Source organism: Schistocerca americana, chromosome 3, assembly GCF_021461395.2.
Source record: "Schistocerca americana isolate TAMUIC-IGC-003095 chromosome 3, iqSchAmer2.1, whole genome shotgun sequence".
NCBI lineage: Eukaryota > Metazoa > Arthropoda > Insecta > Orthoptera > Acrididae > Schistocerca > Schistocerca americana.
In genome coordinates, this window is record NC_060121.1 from 593,226,610 (window position 1) to 593,242,328 (window position 15,719).

A 15,719-nucleotide genomic window follows, 5' to 3' on the forward strand; every position below is an offset into this window, starting at 1 on the left:
GGTGATGGACCTTAGGTACAGAAGAGACTGGAACAGCACATTACGTCCACATGCTAACACCTTTTTATTGGTCTTTTTCACTGACGCACATGTAAATTACCATGAGGGCTGAGGTACACGTACACACGTAGTTTCCGTCTTCAATTACGGAGTGGAATAGAGTGTGTCCCGACATGGCAGGCCAATAGATGTTCAATGTGGTGGCCATCATTTGCTGCACACAATTGCAATCTCTGGCGTAATGAATGTCGTACACGCCGCAGTACATCTGGTGTAATGTCGCCGCAGGCTGCCACAATACGTTGTTTCATATCCTCTGGGGTTGTAGGCACATCACGGTACACATTCTCCTTTAACGTACTCCACAGAAAGAAGTCCAAAGGTGTAAGATCAGGAGAACGGGCTGGCCAATTTATGCGTCCTCCACGTCCTATGAAACGCCCGTCGAACATCCTGTCAAGGGTCAGCCTAGTGTTAATTGCGGAATGTGCAGGTGCACCATAATGCTGATACCACATACGTCGACGCGTTTCCAGTGGGACGTTTTCGAGCGACGTTGGCAGATCATTCTGTAGAAACGCGATGTATGTTGCAGCTGTTTGGGCCCCTGCAATGAAGTGAGGACCAATGAGGTGGTCGCCAATGATTCCACACCATACATTTACAGTCCAGGGTCGCTGTCGCTCTACCTGTCTGAGCCAGCGAATATTGTCCACGGACCCGTAATGCATGTTCTGTAGATTCACTGCCCCGTGGTTTGTGAAACCCGCTTCATCGGTAAACAGGTAGAACTGCAACGCATTCTCTGTTAATGCCCATTGACAGAATTGCACTCGATGATTAAAGTCATCACCATGTAATTGCTGATGTAGCGACACATGAAACGGGTGAAAGCGGTGACGATGCAGTATGCGCATGACACTACTTTGACTCAGTCCACCGGCTCTCGCAATGTCCCGTGTACTCATGTGTGGGTTCATGGCAACAGCAGCTAACACACCAACTGCACCCGCTTCTCCTGTGACGGACCTGTTACGGACCCGTTTGCGTGCTACGACCATACCTGTTGCATGCAGTTGGCGGTCGATGTTTTGCAATGTGCGGCACGTTGGATGCTCTCTGTCCGGGTACCGTTCTGCATACACCCTGCAGGCTTCAGCTGCATTTCGTCGACACTCGCCACAGATGAGTATATCTCCGCCTTTTCAGAGTTCGAATACACCATGCTCACAGTTCCTACAACACTACACTATCACAGATGTCTGGTAACACGGTGTACTACAGTTGGTCTGCGTGCGGAGGCGAATGCAGAATAACAATAGCAGCAAGCGCTACATGCGGACACTGCGACAGCTAGACCAAACCACAACAGTGCACTACAGCCACACTCGTAAACACGGTCGTCATCGTCAACATGTCCCTGCAGATGCTGTTCGCCGACCGTGGCCCGTGTTTGTTACAACACGCAACTGAACGTCGGAGGTTTCAAGCGTCAACTTTAGGTTATAATATCTCCGGATGTAATTAACGTTTTACAATGCAACAAACGGCACTGATTACGTATTTGTTTATATGTTCAGATGTGCTAACAAAACTAACGTGGTTCCATTTAAAAAAACGTAGGTTTGTGTTAGAAAACATACTGCCGTGCGTTTTTGTATGGTTTGTATTAAACAATTGCACTAGCCCCTCTCCTCACGTACGGTCTGTGGAATCGGTTCGTCAGTATTTGATGTGGTTTACGAAATATATCCAGCGGTAACGTTAGGTGACTCACCCTGTATATAAATACTACACGGAATTGCAGTTAGACGGAATAACTTTAAATAAAGTAAACAGCATAGTCACAATGACTGCCAAGGAATGTCATCCACAAAATAAAAACTCTTCTTAACGAAACGTAGTGTTGCGCTTTACTTAAGAATGCGCTCAAATTGTGCAGCATTCCTGGGTAGCCATCGTGTTGGAGCCACATAGGCAGTCGCTTACGCAGTGGCATTCTGGAAGAACAGATAGAATGTTCCAAAAACAGTGTGCCTACGCATTTCCATGCAACATACGTGGGATGAAGTAATGTCCCGCAATGGGATTTCCCACAGTGCCGCACAATGGGGTTACGCTCCACGGTTGATGATGACGAATCCAGGGTGGCTTTTCAGTTGCATGTAGTGCATGTTATAAATATTTACGTCACCGTGGTTCGTAAACGTTGCTTCGACGGTAAAGAGCACACGCTTGTAAAACATAGTATTGTCTCCCAAGCGAAGCAGGGCAAACCAACAAAATTTCATAAGAATTTCGGAGTCATGTCTCCGAGTATCTGATATAGTGACAGATGATAAGCTTGGAATTTATGTCGATGCAGGGTACGAATGACACTCCTATGGGGATCCCACGTTCCTAGACGATACGGCATGTGCCACCTTGCGGACTACTAAGCGTCGTAGCCCGAACAGTTTCTTCATGTGCTCTATCAATTGCAGTCTTCGTCTTCGTCCTCTGCTTGCGCTGAAGCTGCCTTTTCCCATTAATCACGTAATAATCCGTGCAAGCGCCTTCCACGACGGACAGCGACGGTCGGGGTAGACTTACGGTGCCCATACCGTCGACCCGTTTCGACAACATTCCACGTTCACCGTATAAAAGCAACATGTCTAACTTTTCCTAACTAGTGTACATGTGTGCGTGTGAGGAATGTTGAAGCAGAAATGACTTGCCGATTGACAACACAGTTCGGTAGTTGAGACAAGTAAACAGTCGAAAGGCCTGATACAACAACGTAGCCTGGCATGAGTGTGGTTACAACCCAACAGCCGATACCAGCGGATTTGCCTTTCGGTTTTATATTATCTCTCGGATTCTTCCGCGAAGAGTTGCGGCATCAGGATTTACAAGCATTGTATCACTTACTTGTCTCTTCAGGCGTTGTCGAATGCTGCTACAAAATCATGTCTATGTAAATAATGTTTGCTTCAGGATATCGATCGATACGAGTGTTAACACTCTTTTATCACAGATCAAACGACATACCCTTAACGTACGATGATTTGCCGAAAACCTTGCTTCGTTTTCTGGAACCGTTCACGAAATAAAAACGGTGTTAAGTCTTAACGTGACTCGTCCTGTATACAGCGTGATGCAGCTGCCTCTACCATTGTCCATTTATGAAACCTGTAATGTTGTATCTGGCCTTCGAAAACCTAGCTCAAGATTTTCATATTCTCTCGCTCGCTACACGCAAACTATGAGTCCTACAGAAAAAATGAACAGGAACTTATACAGGAAATTTAATGTAGTTAAAATTTGTTCTGGGATACGCTTCCGTAACAGAGGCTGTAATTATCGAGCTATTCAAGAAAAACATGCAAAAGTGAGCTTAAAACGCACCCTGTAGTCTTTCGACAATTTCCGCGTCAATTCTAGAACCACTTGGCCTTGGGCCGTCTCGAACACACGATATTTTAAATATAAGTGTGAGAGAGCCTACCTACTGCGCGTCGCCTGTCTGTGTGTGCAAGTCCAAAGTGTGTTGTAAGAAGACTGTAGACACGACGGTCGAACTTCACCGACAAGTTTTAACACCCCACCTATCACTTAGCTGGTTTTGGCGTGTGTTCACCCCAACTAATTGACTAACAGATCAACAGAGAGTACAAAACTGCCGCAATATCGGATAACGCAAAAAAGTAATATGGCCCTGTGACTCCTGACTGAACTGCGGTGGCAGTGTTGACATTAATTTATTCAGAATTGATCACTTTTAATTAAAAAGGGGTGCACATTGATGTTATATTCAGCTATTGAACACCAGATGCAAATGTAGAACATAAAATTAATTAAGAAAGTGACTTGGGATTTCAACTACTTGACTGAAAACAGATGCAGTCGATTAGCACAAATTTATTTTAACTCCCAACCTTCAATCACCACATTACAAGACTCTCCTATCAGGCAGTGGTAATAAATTGCGTTTGTGTGGAGTAAAGCGCGATAACTCAAAAGTAATTCCTATCGACTGACTCAGGCGTAATGCGAAGTGCGAGAAGAATTTTACAATACATGGCCCATGAAACCCTTGTGGAAACTTTGCCGACGTGATCCAATAAATTAATCACTGGCCAGAGAGGTCGCAATATCACCGAATACAGCGTGGTGGAGCGTTGTTGTTGTGCAGGCGTCGGCCGACCTCATGGTGCTGCAAGGATGAGCTCATCTATTCACTCCTAGCTATCTTGCTCAGTATATAGCTGAACCAAAACTTCCTATCTCCAAGCTCAATCGTTCCATTTGCTAGGTCCTAAACTGCAGAGATGCTCACTCTTTCCCAGGCAAGCTGAGTAAAGAATGCCACGTCCGCACTCTAGGCAAGCTGGGAATGGAAGACCTCTACGGAGACTTCTCACAGTCCGGTCTTCGCCTCAGTTTCCCCTCCAGCATTAGCTATGCGTCGCTTCCCAGTGCCGACCAATGCCTGCTCTGGAAAGTGAACAAATTCCCACAAAATTTCCCTTCCTCTCAACTTCTGTTATTTAGCTCCTCCCAGGCCATCCATCAAGGTTAGTGTCTGCACAACACCAAGTTTTCCGGAATTCTGACTCCCATGAGAGTACTTCAAATTCCTTGGTCCTACATTCCCATCGGAGGCCAGCGTATTTCATTTTGTCACTCTTCACCTGATTTGCTTCAGACTCTGCGGACCGTGAATTCAGTGTGAAGTTGCTATAGTCACGAACACGCATATTTTGACCTCTGTTGACTACTCCACTGTAGCTTTGCACGGCTTTCTCGCATGTTTCCCAGAAAACGGGACGACGGACATTTATCAACACGCGTACAAGTTCTCCGTCTGCTTCCCAGTACACCAGCATGGGGTCGGGGACAACCACCCATGCTATCACTCATCTTAAGGCGGCTGGAGGCCGCACTGCATTACCGCTTTCTCAGAGCTTGAGCCACCCTAAGCTGCCTATTGTCGCTTCCCTTCGCTGGTCCCCAGCTGGCCACGGTCAACTCTAAATACTTCCCTGGGGTAAACTAGCGTCCAGTAAATCGACTCATTTCCACAAAGTCTTCATGTCGTGTGAATTACTTAAAAACCATCACCTGACATTAATTATTCCAATACGTCCATACTATACCCTCTACAAGACGCATTGTGACTTGTCAGTCATTTTGTTCAGCCCTACTGTTCGTTCAACGTGAGTTAAGTGATCTTTAATGACTTCATGTAAGGGACATAGTTCTTGCCATCTTACAAAGTGTTTGCCGGTCGTGACATGGAAGTTTAATGAAAGAACACGGCAGACTCAAGGAACTTCTGTGTTATTCCATACTGTTTTATAACTGTGACTATTGTTAATGATGAAAGAACAGCCTTGTGATTTGGTGTTGTGTGATGTCCTTGGGTTAGTTAGGTTTAAGTAGTTCTAAGTTCTAGGGGACTGATGACCATAGATGTTAAGTCCCATAGGTCTCAGAGCCATTTGAACCATTTTGAACGAAAGAACAATTGAGTGGGAAAAGATTTTTAGTAACTTTTAACTAGAACTTGGTAAAGACAAGACATGTGTATGATTCCTGTATAATAGAGTTGTGGTTATTAAGCCAACTCTGTTGTAAAAGTAACTTAATTATTTCTAATGTGAGACGACAAGGGTGACTTACAAGAAGTCAGTTGTTTGTGTGAGAAGTGTGAATTTTGTTCTTTGTGGAAGTTCAAATATACCGATAGTTGTTGAAAAGTATTCTGCGAGTACCTCATTATTTCACAAAGAGAGAGAGAGAGAGAGTCATATATATTCCTTTAACTAGCATCATTCCTCGGAGAAGAAGATTTTGGAGCCTGACGTAGACGGCTGTGCATAGCAAGTAAGTCTACGTGTGTAAAAGAAGTTAGAAGGTTGCACTCCAGCTTCACACATTCTTATCGTCAAAAATGTTAGAATCCCCACTACCACACTCAGCCCCACCGGTCAGGAGTTCTAGTATATTGTTCATGACACTTCCTCCTAAACTGTACAAAAACTTCCTGCTGCACTAGTTATTTCTATATTATACCTCTTTTGGTCTACTTTGATTGGCTTATTACTACACCGGATTAGACGAGCACTTACAAAATGTAAAATTGACGTTTGTGTTAATTATACTTAACAATTTTTTGAATTTTTACGACATAAAATAAACTGCATCTTTGTATTCGTAAGGCCTTCTGACTACGAAACTACTGTGCTTGTAAGAATTAAGTTTGGGTCAATTGTAAACGTAATTAGTTTTGGCGTAGCGCTTAGAAAAGTTGTTTTTCTTTCATTACGCTCATGGGCACGTTTAAATCATTAACGTTAATGAAATAGTTGGCTATGCTGGTGGCGAAATAGCCAAATCAATAGAGACCAAAAGGTATCACATATCGGTAATATTTTGTACAATCAGAAATTTTTGTTGCTATGTTAGAAGGAAGTGCCACGAACAACATACCAGAAATCCTGAATGGTCAGGGATGAGTGTGGCGGTGGAGGTGCGTTTGAAGGTCACTTTTGAACGTTTTTGTCGAATACCTCGATTTTCGTGGTTTCTGGCAGAAACGTTTCCCAGTACAAAATTAAAAGCTCGGTAAATTTCCTATTGAAGGAACTGCTCATTTTTTGTATAGGGCTAACAGTTTGCGCTTAGCCAACGAGAGAATGTGAAAATCTCGCGCGTGGTTTTTGAAGGCCGGCTATAGCATGTAACGATATTGGTAGGGGAAGCTAAGTCACCCTACAATACCGGGTGTCCCTACTAAGTGTCGCCAGAAGCATTTTCTGGCGTGTTTCTCGCAGATGTCTACAATTTCGCGTTTACAGTGTGTAGCAAGAGTCAGTCCAGACGAATGTTCCTGATCACGTCTTTCATACAAAGCCCAGTTTCGACGGAAAGCGTCGGTTTGTGTCGCTAAATAAGTGGTATTTTAGGGGCCCATTCGATAGAGTGGTCCCAAAATTAGTCTAGTGCAACATTCATTTTATCAATATGTATTAACGGGGAGTGTAAAACACAAAGAATAACCAGCATCCCAGCAGCAACAGCACCCCTCTGATCCGCCCTGACCGCTGCGTCCATGCAGCGGCGCTAATCTTCAGCTACACATTCCAAAGACGACATTTTGAAATCTCATCTGAAATACCATAGAGTAGAAATGTCTCTGGAGTGAGCATTCACATGCGCCGAGTTGATTTTGTGTTATCAATACACAGTGCCATCATGGTCACGTGATTTCGGGGCGGTGTTGGTTTGTCCGTAATGCGTCCTATAAATTTTGAATTTCATCACATCGCTATCCCTCCATAGGAGTTGTGGATTTGGTACAGGCGTTTTGCAGACACTATAATAACTTGCATTTGTTACCTGGAATAAATTAGGCTCTTAGGTTTGAAGAGCAAACAGAAGCGGCATCACGTTCTGGCACCGTCACGGCAGAGTGTATTCACAGTGTCCCTCACGTTACGTCACGTCACGTCTGTCCGCTTAGCCCAGTACCAAAAGGAGAAAGTGTTATTTGCTACCATCCGTGACACAAGAAGTCAGGACAACAAGAAATGAGGAACTAACAACGACAAAGTTCAGTAAAGGCCAAAACAAACTTCTCAATGTATGTCTTAATCAGCGTTTTTTGATAAAGTGATACGAAGTGAAACAACGTTCCAAAACATAGAAACTTACATGCTAGCGAAAATATACACTACAAACAATACCTATAAAGGATGAAATGAAGCCTGTTTACCTTATCCATTATGTTCTTTTTTTTTTTTTCAGGCATAACTGATAGTCTTAAATAACTATATTTTGCAGGCGACGTTTCCACTTAAAATGTTGTGTAATGGTAACTGCTTCGTCAACTTATGTTCTTATTTATATGCATTGTGGGCATTAGCTCTGTTCTGTCATTGGAAAACGTAAATAATTTTTCGCCTTCAGGTATTTGACCTCGCTTGCCTAAGAACGCTCAGTGGAAAAAATATTCGAGCCGTCGTTGGACGTTTGCAATCTGTATCGAAAACAATGCATAGTAATGAAATAAAGGTTATGAAGCAGCAAATGCACGAAATCCACTACCATAGAACGAGTGAGCGCGGCGAAAATTCACAGACGGAAAATATTGCAACACCAAAAATAATTAATGTATAGTAATGAAATTTAGGGAATACATTTGTCTAGCTAATATCAGGTAAGATCACAGGTTAATTTAAATGCGAGGTAAGCCATTGCAAATGTGGAATGCTGGTACGCTAATAACCGGTATAATCGCCATAATGTTGAATGCTAGCACACAGACGTTCATGCACTACTTTGTACACGCGCCGGATGACAATCGAATCACCGAAATTGATGTTCAAATTTACTGTCATTGGGAGTGGGATAACCACGAGAGCGCTCCTACTGTAGTATGAAATAACTCCTGGTGTAGGTGCAGTGTGCCTAGCATGCAGACAGTTTCGCTGCAGGCCCTCAGCTGGCCTCCTTTCAACCAACACAGGGCCATCACCGGCACCGTGGCAGGGAGAGAGCATCAGAAAACACAATAGAACTCCACCCTGTCCTCCAGAAAGCTCTCGCTTGACACACATGAAGTGGCAAATGGCGGCGGTTTGGGAATGCCCGCTACGGAGGTTCTGGCTCGGAGCTGTGATTGAAGTAACCAACTTGTAACAGTTCGTTGTGTCACTGTGGCACCAACCGCTGCTCAAATTGCTGCTACAGATGGAGTACAATGCGACAGAGGCAAACGCCGAACACAATGGTCTTGCCTTGCGATAGTGCCACGTAGTAGTCCGAAGCCCTGTATTCTTGCTGTCGTACATTTTGTGAGTACCGCCGCCAGCAATCGTGTACTGCGACTACATTCCTGCCAAGTATTTCTGTAATATCACAGAACGAACGTCCGGCTTGTCGTATCTCTATTACACGACCTTGTTCAAACTCAGTGAGGTGTTGAAAACGGGGTCTTTGTCGCCTTAAAGGCAGTCGTTTTGGATCCTAATAGTGGTGTTATTAGCGGGGAATGTGAATAGACATCTACATCTACATCTACATCCATACTCCGCAAGCCAGCTGACGGTGCGTGGCGGAGGGTACCTTGAGTACCTCTATCGGTTCTCCCTTCTATTCCAGTTTCGTATTGTTCGTGGAAAGAAGGATTGTCGGTATGCTTCTGTGTGGGCTCTAATCTCTCTGATTTTACCCTCATGGTCTCTTCGCGAGATATACGTAGGAGGGAGTAATATACTGCTTGACTCTTCGGTGAAGGTATGTTCTCGAAATTTTAACAAAAGCCCATACCGAGCTACTGAGCGTCTCTCCTGCAGAGTCTTCCACTGGAGTTTATCTATCATCTCCGTAACGCTTTCGCGATTACTAAATGATCCTGTAACGAAGCGCGCTGCTCTCCGTTGGATCTTCTCTATCTCTTCTATCAACCCTATCTGGTACGGATCCCACACTGCTGAGCAGTATTCAAGCAGTGGGCGAACAAGCGTACTGTAACCTACTTCATTTGTTTTCGGATTGCATTTCCTTAGGATTCTTCCAATGAATCTCAGTCTGGCATCTGCTTTACCAACGATCAACTTTATATGATCATTCCATTTTAAATCACTCCTAATGCGTACTCCCAGATAATTTATGGAATTAACTGCTTCCAGTTGCTGACCTGCTATTTTGTAGCTAAATGATAAGGGGTCTATCTTTATATGTATTCGCAGCATATTACACTTGTCTACATTGAGATTCAATTGCCATTCCCTGCACCATGCGTCAATTCGCTGCAGATCCTCCTGCATTTCAGTACAATTTTCCATTGTTACAACCTCTCGATACACCACAGCATCATCTGCAAAAAGCCTCAGTGAACTTCCGATGTCATCCACAAGGTCATTTATGTATATTGTGAATAGCAACGGTCCTATGACACTCCCCTGCGGCACACCTGAAATCACTTCGGAAGACTTCTCTCCATTGTGAATGACATGCTGCGTTCTGTTATCTAGGAACATTTCAGTCCAGTCACACAATTGGTCTGATAGTCCATATGCTCTTACTGTGTTCATTAAACGACTGTGGGGAACTTTATCGAACGCTTTGCGGAAGCCAAGAAACACGGCATCTACCTGTGGACCCGTGTCTAATTCCCTCTGAGTCTCGTGGACGAATATCGCGAGCTGCGTTTCACACGACCGTCTTTTTCGAAACCCTTGCTGATTCCTACAGAGTAGATTTCTAGTCTCCAGAAAAGTCATTATACTCGAACATAACACGTGTTCCAAAATTCCACAACTGATCGACGTTAGAGTTATAGGTCTATAGTTCTGCACATCTGTTCGACGTCCCTTCTTGAAAACGGGGATGACCTGTGCCCTTTTTCAATCCTTTGGAACGCTACGCTCTTCTAGACACCTACGGTACACCGCTGCAGGAAGGGGGGGCATGTTTCAGATGTAGAAACACGTCTATCAACTTTCGTTTATGTCGCACAATTCCTTCTTGGTATTACGATTTTTGTATCATTTTCTATTGGAATTTCTTTTACTGATTAATAATAATACTTGTGTCACCAGCAAACAGTGTCAGTTTATCTTATTTCAGATAAGAAGGGAGGACATTCACATATATCAAGAACAGAAGGGGACTCATGATCGAACTTTGTGGAACACCTAATGTAATTTCCCCCCAGTTAGATGAAGTGGGAAACTTCTTTATATCACTTAAACCATATAAAGAAACTTTCTGCTTCCTATTCTGTAGATATGACTTAAACCACTCATATGCTGTTACATTTATACCATAGAATTATAATGTCATGATTCACACAATCAAACGTTTTGGATAAGTCACAGAAAATTCCTATTGGTGACATTTTACTATTTAAAGACAATATTATGTGGGCAGTGAAACTGTATATTGCTGTCTCAGTGGAACAGCATTTTTTAAATCCAAACTGTGATTTACTAAGTAACCCATTACTTCTGAGATGGCTAACCACTCTTGAGTACATTACTAACTCGACAAGTTTTGAAAATGATGTCAGCAATGGTACTGGCCGGTAATTATTGACATCTGTGGTGTCCCCTTCTTTTTAGAGAGGCTTGACAATGGCATATTGTAAGCTGTCTGGGAAAATACCTTCAGTTAGTGATGCATTACAGATGTGACTCAGAAAATCAGCTGTAACTGCTCAACATTGCTTTAATATCTTGTTAGAGATGTCATCTACTCGAACAGAACATTTATTTTTCGAAGATTTAATAATTTTACTTATTTCACAAGAGGTTGTTAGACGAACATTAATCTGACTAGGATTTCTCAAAACTGACTCTTCCATGTACTGTATGCCTTTTTTTTAACTACTCCCACCAATTTTTTCACCTACACTTTCGAAATGCTTGTTAAATACATTAGCTACTTGTGTACTGTTTGTTAGGTTGGTCTCATTCCTTTAATAGTAATACTATCTACCCCAGTGGATACTTTTCTTGTCTCTCTTCTAACAACATTCCATACTGATTTGATTTTATCGGCCGAATAGTTAATTTCATCTCTAATATACATATTTTTTTTGATTTTCTGACAACTTTTCTCAATATGTTAGAATAATTTTTGTACTGGAAAATTACTTCTGGGTCTTTACTAATACTTGCTGCGTCCTACAATTTTCTTTTCCTTTCTGAAGACACTGTAATACCTGTAGTGACCCTAGGTTTCTTTGAAAACTGCTTGGTGTTACATTTAGTAATTGTTTTGGGGCAACAGTGTTCAAAAAGGGATATAAATTTATGAAGAAACATGTTGCATTTATCATTGGCATTTGGCTCATTATATACATCTTCCCAATTTACACTTCTTAAACTTTCTCTAAAGTGCTCCATAGATACCGGGTTGACCAACCTTACACTTTTACTTAATGGTTTCTAAACTGTACACCGTGCTGTTTTGTAAGTTAATCAGTTGTGCATCATGGTCTGATAATCCATTTATCACAGGGAAAGCGTGTGTTACTTTTACATCCTCTTGCTGCACAAATACATTATCTATTAAAGTGGTACTGTCTTGAGCTACACGTGTTGGGAAATTGATCACTGATTCTAAGTTATACGTCATTAATAACACTTCTAGTTCACTTTTCCTATTAGAATTACTTAGAAAGTTTACATTGAAATCACCACAGATTAATAACTGTGTTGAAACTGTAGTAACATGTATCGGTACCTCTCTTTGGGTGTCAAAGTTGGCAATGGAATTGTAAGTTTCTGTCAGACACCCGTAGTGGTGGTGCAGGATCTGGCAGAAGAATGGTAAACGCCTCCGTAACACGAGCGTCCTCGGCCGCTGCGATAAAGGATGAAGGACACCTGGCACTTGGAGCCTCTTCGCTGTGTAACGCTACGTGACGCTATGCAGACTCCTCGTAGTCGCGGCTCCGATTCCTTCGTTCATGCTTACAAGGGAACCTCCCCATCACACACCCCTCAGATTTAGTTATAAGTTGGCTCAGTGGATAGGCCTTGAAAAACTGAACACATATCAATCGAGAAAACAGGAAGAAATTATGTGGAACTATGAAAAAATAAGCGAAATATACAAACTGAGTAGTCCATGCGCAACATTGGCAACATCAAGGATGATGTAAGCTCAGGAGCGCTGTGGTCGCGTGGTTAGCGTGAGCAGCTGCGGATTGAGAGGTCCTAGGTTCAAGTCCTCACACGAGTGAAAAGTTTTATTTTGTATTTTCAGACAATTATCAAAGTTCAGGCACTCACACATAATCAATTTAGCTCTCCAAAATCCCAGGACATGTTCAGATTTGCTTGGACATATGCAGGATTTGACGGTCTACCCACGGAAAAATTTGAAAACGTTAACAACATATGTTTTGACAGAGCACAGGGAAAACTGTGCGACTCTGAAACTGTTTCATTCATTTGTTGCAGTTTATGTGACAAACTCGTATGTTTTCATCACTATTTTGGGAGTGATTATCATATCCACAAGAAAACCTAAATCGGGCAAGGTAGAAGAATCTTTTTACCCATTCGCCCAGGGTACAAGTTAGGTGGGTCGACAACATATTCCTGTCATGTGACGCACATGCCGTGACCAGTGTCGTATAGAATATATCAGACGTGTTTTCCTGTGGAGAATCGGTTGACCTACGACCTTGCGATCAAATGTTTTCGGTTCCTGTTGGAGAGGCACGTCCTTTCGTCTGCCAATCGCACGGTTTTGCGGTGCGGTCGCAAAACACAAACACTAAACTTATTACAGTGAACAGAGAAGTCAATGAACGAACGGACAGATCATAACTTTGAGAAAAGAAAGAAAATAAACATTTCTCTCGAAGGAAGACTTGAACCACGGACCTCTCGTTCTGCAGCTGCTCACGCTAACCACAGGCCCACGGCGCTCCTGAGCCCACATTGTCCTTGACGTTGCTTATCTTGCGCATGGACTACTCAGTTTGTATATTTTGCTTGTTTTTTTCATAGTTCCACACAACTTCTTCCTGTTTTCTCGATTGATCTGTGTTCAGTTTTTCAAGCCCTATTCACTGTGCCAACTTATAACTAAATCTGAGGGGGGTGCGATGGGGAGGTTCCCTTGTTAGTACAGAGAACCTCGTCCCTGTGGACATTGAAAGCCTGACTCTGTTTCTTGCTGCACTATTTGTAATGAGTCTTCGTATGCTTGGAGAACCACATGTTCAGTAATTCTTAGTTTAGTCTATTAACGTGTTTGCTAATCATTTCCGCTGCTGTCCAGCCTTCTTACGACGGCATTTGCTGCACCACCCTGTGGGCCTCCTTATCGTTTCATACGAAGTCATACACAACGGAAACACCATCAATGTATCTGTATCCTTACAAATCTGCGTTGCGCACGAGTTAAATCATCCATCCATACGAACTTCCGTGTCTTGAGTCCTACCGGTTCTTACTGAGTGAAGTGGAGCCAAGACTTTTGAATACCTAGTTTTTTATCTTCAGATACCTAGTTCGGCCTTTCAGGATATGTGAATTAACAGAACATGCGCTATTACACATCAGAAAACCCCCATCATACTTTGAGGAATTGTTGCAGAATCTGAAGACCGGTGAATTCTGAAATGCTGTCCTCATCGTAACATTTCACCAAACTGTTAATGCTAACCGATAAGTCCAGAAACTGTGTACTCCGTATTTGAATCAACTCAATCCACAAAAGATGAATGCTTGTATGGATATTTTCGGCAAGGCAGAGCAACAGCGCACTCCGCCTTGGCAAGGACGCCACGAGTGCATGAGGTGTTCATAAAGGAAAGGACAATCAGCAGAAGCCATGAAATCGTCTTGTCACCTCGATCGTCTGATGTCTCTTGCTGAGAGGAAAACTGAAGTGTCAGTTGTACTCAGATAATACTCACAAACTGGAACAGTTACAGTGGAACACTGAAACTGGTACTGCTGCTATCCCTCAGGCAGCTACGCCTGTCTCACAGTTTCATAAACCGACCACAGCACAGCATGGACGTCGCCACTTCCTCTGTTAGTCTTATTGTAACTATTGTACTCATGAAATTTTAAATAGCTCACCTTCCAAACACAGAGCAAGTAATCTGACATTCATAAATTGCGGGGTAAAAACCTTTACACAGGAAAGCCTAAACACAAAACAAAATTAACAAAAGAAAAACATTGCGTACACTAGTTACATGTAGAATGTCAGGCTCCATACCATTACTCTAAAATATACATCAAACCTACAGAGAAATAAAACTGAGAAGAAAAACAATGAAATATACCACAAGTTACATACTGGTTACGTAATATAGTTCATCTAAGACATCATGTCATACCTCATTAACTATCATCACTTAAGCAATTGCCACCACTACTCGACTGTGAGTTTAACCTTATCCTTGTCCACCAGTACAAATACCTGCTGCTGAGCTAGTCAGTCCATCAACTTTGATCAATACACGCAGTAAACAGTTGGTAATAAGTGCTTGAATCCACCAGTAGCTCTCGTATTTTACTCTACTGCTCATTTCTCTGTTGTTACATATTTAGACGACAAGAACTTGCATTTCGACTAGCCTTCGTTACACTTTGATGTGAAATACCACTACTGTGATAATGCAAATAAGTGGTTTCAGTCAACACACCAACAAGATCATTACTGTTCACGACATCAAAATGCATCAGTTAATTCCAATATTTGTTGTGCAATGAAAACTTTTGTCCTCTGTGACAACCTTACTGATCAATGCAACAAGAGCCGCTACGTTAGTATTACGACACTGGCTAATAATTAAAGCATCCTTGTACCAAATATTCTAACAAACACGCTACGTGAACTTGATAACCCAGAACAAACAAACAAAAACTAACTATTCTAAACACAAATGTTAATGAAATACAATTACACTTGCTGTCCCTCCAGCAATGAAACATATAAAAAAATTACACAATTACAAGTACAAATACATTATTCCCTATCTTGCGAGTCACACGGAATCATTTCATTCTGTGATTTTCTTGGGGTCAAAAAGTTGCTGATAGTTTTCCTAGAAACACTGTCTCGGTGTCAAAGCTCTCCCATGGTTATCCGGACGAAAGTCTTTAAGTCACTCAAATCAGCATTTTGAACATGCACTGAACAGTAAAGTGTATCTCACATTAAACACAAATGTCATAGTCAATCTCAGAGTACCA